At 44.2% G+C, this 10035-nt stretch overlaps 1 long non-coding RNA gene across 1 annotated transcript in view; it reads left to right on the forward strand.

The window, feature by feature from the left end:
* The window catches only part of LOC310854160, a 13518-nt gene extending 3701 nt beyond the window's left edge, over positions 1-9817 (forward strand). Inside the window, exons 4-5 of the long non-coding RNA XR_014568872.1 lie at positions 1688-1796; positions 9557-9817. This is a non-coding gene — a long non-coding RNA (uncharacterized lncRNA). The remainder of the gene's footprint in view (positions 1-1687; positions 1797-9556) is intronic.
* Positions 9818-10035: the final 218 nt, after the last annotated feature.

Consider the following 10035-nt stretch of genomic DNA (forward strand, 5'->3'; position numbering starts at 1 on the left):
AGTATGTTCCGACATGATCGCTAAGATAAGATCGTGTAGCGGAGAGAACACTAATGGTGCATAATAATACACAACGCACATGGTAGCAGAGCTGCACCACAGGCCTCACTGAGCAGAGCTGCACCACAGGCCTCACTGTGTTCTCCACTGTGTACCACCATGTACCTGTACCATACCACAGTATGATAGCAGAGCTGCACCACAGGCCTCACTGTGTTCTCCACTGTGTACCACCATTACAATTTACAATTTAGGCATTTAGCAGACGCTCTTAATCCAGAGCGACTTACATTTAAGCAAGAACAAAAGCATGGGAATACATCACATAAAAGCATTTATCATGAATGCTTTTATGTGATGTATTGTATTGTACCATGTACCTGTATCTGTACCGTACCACAGTATGATAGCAGCGCTACACTACAAACCTCACTGTGTTTTCCACGGTGTATCGGCTGGTAGCAGAGCTGCACGACAGGCCTCACTGTGTATCGGCTGGTAGCAGAGCTGCACGACAGGCCTCACTGTGTATCGGCTGGTAGCAGAGCTGCACGACAGGCCTCACTGTGTATCGGCTGGTAGCAGAGCTGCACGACAGGCCTCACTGTGTGTGAAACGATGCTAAAACTAATTCACAGTTCACTTCAAACGAGCTTCACTGTCATGAAGGTGAAAACGGGCGCACGATTATGAAATTATGACCGATATCCCATCTCCGATTATTTGCTGGGTCATATCTGACCGACTCCGATATTATGCAGAGGACCACAATGGAAACAAGCCTATAGGCCCTATAGAGGCTGATTGGCCCAAACGCCTGTTGATAAAGTATTCAATCAATCAATACATTTCCTATACTCTTTTCCACAACTGAATGGCTACTGAAGGAGATTAGTACACAAATTAAATGTATAAACATTATTTATACTTAAGATTTACATCATATTTGATTTGGCTTTTGTTCTAGACTAGAGGTACTAGACACTTGATTTACAGTATATTGAACTCATTGATGATTTCTTACATTTGTGACTAAAACTATAAGACTAAATATACTGACAATTTCGTCAACAAATAAAAACTAGACTAAAATGTTAGTAAGGGACTAGTGGACAAGAGATCCAGTTTTATGCTGGGTTGCATGCTGAGAATAGCAGATATACAATCTCACAGCGCGACGCGTTGTGAGATTGTATATCTGCTATTCTCAGCATGCAACCAAAGTGTAAAATATGTCATTACAACGACATCAAGGCCTGTCAAAACACATTTTAGTCGACTAAATCAACTGTAGATTTAGTCGACTAAAATCGTATGACATTTAGTCGACTAAAACTAGACTAAACACTAGAACATTCCAGGTGACTAAAATGTGACTAAAACTAAGTGAAAACTATTCAAGAGACTATATGACTAAAACTAAAATAGAAATCTGCTGCCAAAAACAACACTGGTGTGTTCATATTACTGTGTATTTCTCAGTCTATGGGAGATGTGTGTTCATATTACTGTGTATTTATCAGTCTATGGGAGGTGTGTGTTCATATGGCTGTGTATTTATCAGTCTATAGGAGGTGTGTGTTCATATGGTTGTGTATTTATCAGTCTATGGGAGGTGTGTGTTCATATTACTGTGTATTTATCAGTCTATAGGAGGTGTGTGTTCATATTACTGTGTATTTCTCAGTCTATAGGAGGTGTGCGGTGCTGCTGACCAGGTTAGCAGGGAGTCCACGGTGTACAGAGGGATAGACCACACACCTGAACACATGGATATATGGATGGAAGGATAGCAGGTAAGAATGATGGAGGGTTAGGCCATAGAGTGATGGAGGCTTAGGCCATAGAGTGATGGAGGCTTAGGCCATAGAGTGATGGAGGCTTAGGCCGTAGAGTGATGGAGGGTTAGGCCATAGAGTGATCTAATAGAGACGTCACAGGATGTCTCCTTTTCCAGTTGCTCACCGAGTGCACGAAGCGTTCCTCTGCTTTGGCACAGAGTTTGCTTCCTCCCGGTGGTCGGGCTGTTGGGATAGCCGTGGATGGAATGATAGAATGTAAGAGTGATGGAGGCAGGAGGTGCTCAAGTGATTAAAAAAAAGGGCACCTTGTGCGGTGCGTGGAACCCGGCAGGCTGCCTTAACACGGTGTGTGCTTCCCCTCTAGGCCAGAAGGTGGCGCCGGTGCCAGAGAGATCTGCGCTGTAAGCTTACAAGACGGCTATCACTTCCGCTCCGCCCCGGAAGTGATAGCCGTCCATTTTTGAGCCACATTCTCATTCCAGGCTATGCATCGTCGCCGGATGGGTTTCGCTTTCTTAGCGTGATGATCAAATATAAAGTTATACGTTATAAGGTATTAAAGATGGTCTCATTTTGAGGAGAAAAAGGACTATTTAGCGTAAAAAGAAATGAAAGAAAGAGACGGGTTCCCTCGTTGTGGCACCAGGTGGGTCGTGGAGAGAAGAACCAGGTCCAGCGTTCTTTTTTTTTTCTTTTTTTTCAGTGGTTCTCAAACATTTGAATTTGAAGGACCCCCATATATACCTCTTACAGACATTTTAAGGGTCCATTTGGAACCCATTTAACCCATTCTGACCTGAGATCAGATTCTAGAAATGTCTATTACATCCTGACAGTATCATTATTAAGAAACCCTGGACCCTACTTTGACGTAAATTAATCTCATCTCATGTGTGTATACAGGTGTTGAATGTTAGTCCTTGATTAAGTCAATCACAGAAAAAAATTAATGTAAAGATGATCATCATTACATTTCTTGGTACACATTGGGAAATACATCAACCATAGAAAAACTGAAGAAAACTAAAGAAAATATACATTATTGGTTTTCTTGTGCCTTTCTGATGTACATTTTGTCCCATAAATAATTGAAGTTTGCTTACTGTATATGTTTGATGTTGCACATTATGTGTTTCTTTTTCACACAGACGTCATTACTGTATGTCTAAGGGAGGGTCCCGCGTTCTTGGCATGCATTCGGTTAATTAGATTTATAGATTTTGGGGCAGGAATAATAATATTAGCAGCTTTTCATCTGCTAATCCTACTAATCCCACCCTGAGCACAGTGAGCAGCACTACTCTTAAGTATTCTGACTACTCTATAAGTATTAACTCAGTATTCATTCTCATGACTCCCACACTGTGGAATTCAATACAACAGTTTGTCAGGCTGAGGTTGTTTGCCGGCAGCAGCAGCAGCAGCTGTCTGTGTATGATTTAATGTCAGTGTATATTATGTTCAACACGCTCTTAAAGGGAAGGTCTTACATGGGGTAACTTTAAAGGGGAGGTGGCGGTGCGGAGGACTGTTAAACTACGAACTAAGCCCTCCCGTAACGGCCGAGCGGGGATTTGATTTGATTTGATTTGATTGACGATTAACCTTTTTTGTTTTTAACCCCATGGTGTCATGCATGCCTGGAGCTTGGTGGTGGCCAGCCATGTCTGCTCCTACAGTTTCAGTCTATGTCCTGGTTTTAAAGGATGACAGGGAGCTGCACCTTTAATAATAATAATAATAATAATAAAACTTTATTTGTATAGCACCTTTCATGACAGGAAATGCAGCTCAAAGTGCTTTACAGAACAATGGAGAAAAGAAAAGCAAGGCATACACATTAAAAAAACAAGAGCAGTAATGCAATACAGTGAGGACATGAATAACAAAAAAATTAAAGATCAATTAAAAGCAATGTTGTAGAAGTGGGTCTTGAGCTGTGCTTTAAAAAATGTCTACAGAGGCAGGCTGCCTGACGAAGGTATCTTAACACCTTTACTGTCGGAGGTGTTAAGATGATAGGGATCTGCACCTTTACTGTTGGAGGTGTTAAGATGATAGGGATCTGCACCTTTACTGTCGGAGGTGTTAAGATGATAGGGATCTGCACCTTTACTGTCGGAGGTGTTAAGATGATAGGGATCTGCACCTTTACTGTCGGAGGTGTTAAGATGATAGGGATCTGCACCTTTACTGTTGGAGGTGTTAAGATGATAGGGATCTGCACCTTTACTGTCGGAGGTGTTAAGATGATAGGGATCTGCACCTTTACTGTCGGAGGTGTTAAGATGATAGGGATCTGAACCTTTACTGTCGGAGGTGTTAAGATGATAGGGATCTGCACCTTTACTGTTGGAGGTGTTAAGATGATAGGGATCTGAACCTTTACTGTCAGAGGTGTTAAGATGATAGGGATCTGCACCTTTACTGTCGGAGGTGTTAAGATGATAGGGATCTGCACCTTTACTGTCAGAGGTGTTAAGATGATAGGGATCTGCACCTTTACTGTTGGAGGTGTTAAGATGATAGGGATCTGCACCTTTACTGTCAGAGGTGTTAAGATGATAGGGATCTGCACCTTTACTGTTGGAGGTGTTAAGATGATAGGGATCTGCACCTTTACTGTCGGAGGTGTTAAGATGATAGGGATCTGCACCTTTACTGTCGGAGGTGTTAAGATGATAGGGATCTGCACCTTTACTGTCGGAGGTGTTAAGATGATGGGGATCTGCACCTTTACTGTTGGAGGTGTTAAGATGATGGGGATCTGCACCTTTACTGTTGGAGGTGTTAAGATGATAGGGATCTGCACCTTTACTGTCGGAGGTGTTAAGATGATAGGGATCTGCACCTTTACTGTCGGAGGTGTTAAGATGATAGGGATCTGCACCTTTACTGTCGGAGGTGTTAAGATGATGGGGATCTGCACCTTTACTGTTGGAGGTGTTAAGATGATGGGGATCTGCACCTTTACTGTCAGAGGTGTTAAGATGATGGGGATCTGCACCTTTACTGTTGGAGGTGTTAAGATGATAGGGATCTGCACCTTTACTGTCGGAGGTGTTAAGATGATGGGGATCTGCACCTTTACTGTCAGAGGTGTTAAGATGATAGGGATCTGCACCTTTACTGTCAGAGGTGTTAAGATGATAGGGATCTGCACCTTTACTGTTGGAGGTGTTAAGATGATGGGGATCTGCACCTTTACTGTCAGAGGTGTTAAGATGATAGGGATCTGCACCTTTACTGTTGGAGGTGTTAAGATGATAGGGATCTGCACCTTTACTGTCAGAGGTGTTAAGATGATAGGGATCTGAACCTTTACTGTTGGAGGTGTTAAGATGATAGGGATCTGCACCTTTACTGTTGGAGGTGTTAAGATGATAGGGATCTGCACCTTTACTGTTGGAGGTGTTAAGATGATGGGGATCTGCACCTTTACTGTCGGAGGTGTTAAGATGATGGGGATCTGCACCTTTACTGTCAGAGGTGTTAAGATGATGGGGATCTGCACCTTTACTGTCAGAGGTGTTAAGATGATAGGGATCTGCACCTTTACTGTTGGAGGTGTTAAGATGATGGGGATCTGCACCTTTACTGTTGGAGGTGTTAAGATGATAGGGATCTGCACCTTTACTGTCAGAGGTGTTAAGATGATGGGGATCTGCACCTTTACTGTCGGAGGTGTTAAGATGATAGGGATCTGCACCTTTACTGTCAGAGGTGTTAAGATGATAGGGATCTGCACCTTTACTGTTGGAGGTGTTAAGATGATAGGGATCTGCACCTTTACTGTTGGAGGTGTTAAGATGATAGGGATCTGCACCTTTACTGTTGGAGGTGTTAAGATGATGGGGATCTGCACCTTTACTGTCAGAGGTGTTAAGATGATAGGGATCTGCACCTTTACTGTTGGAGGTGTTAAGATGATGGGGATCTGCACCTTTACTGTCGGAGGTGTTAAGATGATAGGGATCTGCACCTTTACTGTCAGAGGTGTTAAGATGATAGGGATCTGCACCTTTACTGTTGGAGGTGTTAAGATGATGGGGATCTGCACCTTTACTGTCGGAGGTGTTAAGATGATAGGGATCTGCACCTTTACTGTTGGAGGTGTTAAGATGATAGGGATCTGCACCTTTACTGTTGGAGGTGTTAAGATGATGGGGATCTGCACCTTTACTGTTGGAGGTGTTAAGATGATAGGGATCTGCACCTTTACTGTTGGAGGTGTTAAGATGATAGGGATCTGCACCTTTACTGTTGGAGGTGTTAAGATGATAGGGATCTGCACCTTTACTGTTGGAGGTGTTAAGATGATAGGGATCTGCACCTTTACTGTTGGAGGTGTTAAGATGATAGGGATCTGCACCTTTACTGTCAGAGGTGTTAAGATGATAGGGATCTGAACCTTTACTGTTGGAGGTGTTAAGATGATAGGGATCTGAACCTTTACTGTCAGAGGTGTTAAGATGATGGGGATCTGCACCTTTACTGTTGGAGGTGTTAAGATGATAGGGATCTGCACCTTTACTGTCAGAGGTGTTAAGATGATAGGGATCTGAACCTTTACTGTTGGAGGTGTTAAGATGATAGGGATCTGAACCTTTACTGTCAGAGGTGTTAAGATGATAGGGATCTGCACCTTTACTGTTGGAGGTGTTAAGATGATGGGGATCTGCACCTTTACTGTTGGAGGTGTTAAGATGATAGGGATCTGCACCTTTACTGTCAGAGGTGTTAAGATGATAGGGATCTGCACCTTTACTGTTGGAGGTGTTAAGATGATAGGGATCTGCACCTTTACTGTTGGAGGTGTTAAGATGATAGGGATCTGCACCTTTACTGTTGGAGGTGTTAAGATGATAGGGATCTGCACCTTTACTGTCAGAGGTGTTAAGATGATAGGGATCTGAACCTTTACTGTTGGAGGTGTTAAGATGATAGGGATCTGAACCTTTACTGTCAGAGGTGTTAAGATGATGGGGATCTGCACCTTTACTGTCAGAGGTGTTAAGATGATAGGGATCTGCACCTTTACTGTCAGAGGTGTTAAGATGATAGGGATCTGCACCTTTACTGTTGGAGGTGTTAAGATGATAGGGATCTGCACCTTTACTGTCGGAGGTGTTAAGATGATGGGGATCTGCACCTTTACTGTTGGAGGTGTTAAGATGATGGGGATCTGCACCTTTACTGTCGGAGGTGTTAAGATGATAGGGATCTGCACCTTTACTGTCAGAGGTGTTAAGATGATAGGGATCTGCACCTTTACTGTTGGAGGTGTTAAGATGATAGGGATCTGCACCTTTACTGTCGGAGGTGTTAAGATGATGGGGATCTGCACCTTTACTGTCGGAGGTGTTAAGATGAAAGGGATCTACACCTTTACTGTCGGAGGTGTTAAGATGAAAGGGATCTACACCTTTACTGTTGGAGGTGTTAAGATGATAGGGATCTGCACCTTTACTATCGGAGGTGTTAAGATGATAGGGATCTGAACCTTTACTGTTGGAGGTGTTAAGATGATAGGGATCTGAACCTTTACTGTTGGAGGTGTTAAGATGATAGGGATCTGAACCTTTACTGTTGGAGGTGTTAAGATGATAGGGATCTGCACCTTTACTGTTGGAGGTGTTAAGATGATAGGGATCTGCACCTTTACTGTTGGAGGTGTTAAGATGATAGGGATCTGCACCTTTACTGTTGGAGGTGTTAAGATGATGGGGATCTGCACCTTTACTGTCAGAGGTGTTAAGATGATAGGGATCTGCACCTTTACTGTCGGAGGTGTTAAGATGATAGGGATCTGCACCTTTACTGTTGGAGGTGTTAAGATGATAGGGATCTGCACCTTTACTGTTGGAGGTGTTAAGATGATAGGGATCTGCACCTTTACTGTCGGAGGTGTTAAGATGATAGGGATCTGCACCTTTACTGTTGGAGGTGTTAAGATGATAGGGATCTGCACCTTTACTGTCGGAGGTGTTAAGATGATAGGGATCTGCACCTTTACTGTTGGAGGTGTTAAGATGATAGGGATCTGCACCTTTACTGTTGGAGGTGTTAAGATGATAGGGATCTGCACCTTTACTGTCGGAGGTGTTAAGATGATAGGGATCTGCACCTTTACTGTCGGAGGTGTTAAGATGATAGGGATCTGCACCTTTACTGTCGGAGGTGTTAAGATGATGGGGATCTGCACCTTTACTGTTGGAGGTGTTAAGATGATAGGGATCTGCACCTTTACTGTTGGAGGTGTTAAGATGATAGGGATCTGCACCTTTACTGTTGGAGGTGTTAAGATGATAGGGATCTGCACCTTTACTGTTGGAGGTGTTAAGATGATAGGGATCTGCACCTTTACTGTCGGAGGTGTTAAGATGATGGGGATCTGCACCTTTACTGTCGGAGGTGTTAAGATGATAGGGATCTGCACCTTTACTGTCGGAGGTGTTAAGATGATAGGGATCTGCACCTTTACTGTCGGAGGTGTTAACCCATTCTGACCGGGCACCCATTTTGGTGTCAGCATCATGTTATGCTTTAGCTATTGAAAAATAGCAGATCTACAAGCTCATATCGCGCCACCGAGTGGCGCGATACGAGCTTGTAGGTCTGCTATTTTTGAAAAAAATCGAAGAACGACTGACATTTTTAGAATCTGATCTCAGGTCAGAATGGGTTAATCAGACCAGTGTGTGTCCGGCGGAAACCTTGTATGAATCTGATCTCAGGTCAGAATGGGTTAAGGACTCCAGTTTTAGGTGATAAGCTTATCACGGGGATTTAGTAAAAACAGAGAGATGTGTTTTGGGGTGAGTCACTTTTTCACCTTATCACTGGAGCATGAATAGGCCTTTTTTTTTTTTTTTTTTATATAATTTTTATCCCATGATTTTGTAACCCATTTTTCACCCCTGTGTCAATTATCTAATGTGATCCTGGGCTCTACACACCCTCCACCAACCTGGGGAGAGCAACGGACTTAAACTCATGCTTCCTTCATGCTTGAGTGTCCAAGTTGCTCCTTTACACCTGACGGGGGGGAGTTTCCCTGGTTGGACGTAGCGCGTGGAAGGAACACGTTATTCCAACCAGTTCCTTTCCCCTCCATCAGGCGCCCCGGCTGGCCAGGGGGAGGTAGTTTAGAGACCAGGATTACTGCATGTTTTTGTGAGGGTATCTACCCTAGGGGACACGGGGAGAACATGCAAACTCCACACAGAAAGGCCCTTTCGCCAACCCCGCCTTCGGGTATGGGCACTGATGACGCGGAGGAGGAAACACGCCGCCAGCACCCACAGCACCCCGAGCGGGAATCGAACCCAGGACCTTCTAGCTGTGAGGCAACAGCACTACCAACTGTGCCACCGTGCCCCCTGAATAGGCCTTTACGAATACGGGGGGGGGGGGGGGGGGGGGGCTCAGCCAATCACAAGCCGAGTTGTCACCAAGCAGCCTATATGGAAAACAATATGGCCTGCTGTTGCCTAAGCCTGCTCAATGCCTTTGTAGGCACACATTTCAGCTCTAGTCACGCTTGCAAAAACCCACCGTAGAAACTTTGGTCAAAGAAATACTTTAGTTTGATTTGTTTAGCTTATTGACAGATTGTTTTCCACACAGATTCTCTGTCTTACTCCACACCTTCTCCTCACTAAACTCTCCTTTAGTGCTTTTGGCAATTTACTTAAAATCTTTGGTACGGGAAGTTGGGAACCTAATTCTCTCTGTCTCTCTCTCTCTCTCAGGTGTACTGACAGAGAGACGTGCCTTGGTACTAGATGTGCCTACACAACCAGGAGAAGACACGACCAGCAGACACCAGGACTAGGAGACAGCAGGAGGAGGGGACACTAGTAGGAGACACTTGGAGCACACATTGGGAGAGACAGCGGGGGTGGGGAAAGACTTGGAATCCCATTAGGACTCGGGACACATTTGGACGAGACACACCAAAAGGAGAAAGACTTGTTGGAATACCATTTGGGGGACACATTTGGACGGGACATCCGGTTTTCCCTTGACGAGCTCCCGATGGGATTCAAACCCCCGGTCTCCCAATGTGGGAGACGTGGAATGTTCTGCTCCGGCTCTGCCTGACATGGTAGCTCTGCTAAGTTCTACTGAACTCTACTGACACATCTCCTTCTTAACTCTGTGTTCTGCCTAAAAGGGTAAGTCTGGTGATTTATATAATTTGCCTGTAGTTTGGGCGGGGGTGTGCAAT

The sequence above is a fragment of the Protomyctophum parallelum genome (assembly GCF_964188405.1).
Source record: "Protomyctophum parallelum genome assembly, chromosome: 23".
Classification (NCBI taxonomy): Eukaryota; Metazoa; Chordata; class Actinopteri; order Myctophiformes; family Myctophidae; genus Protomyctophum; species Protomyctophum parallelum.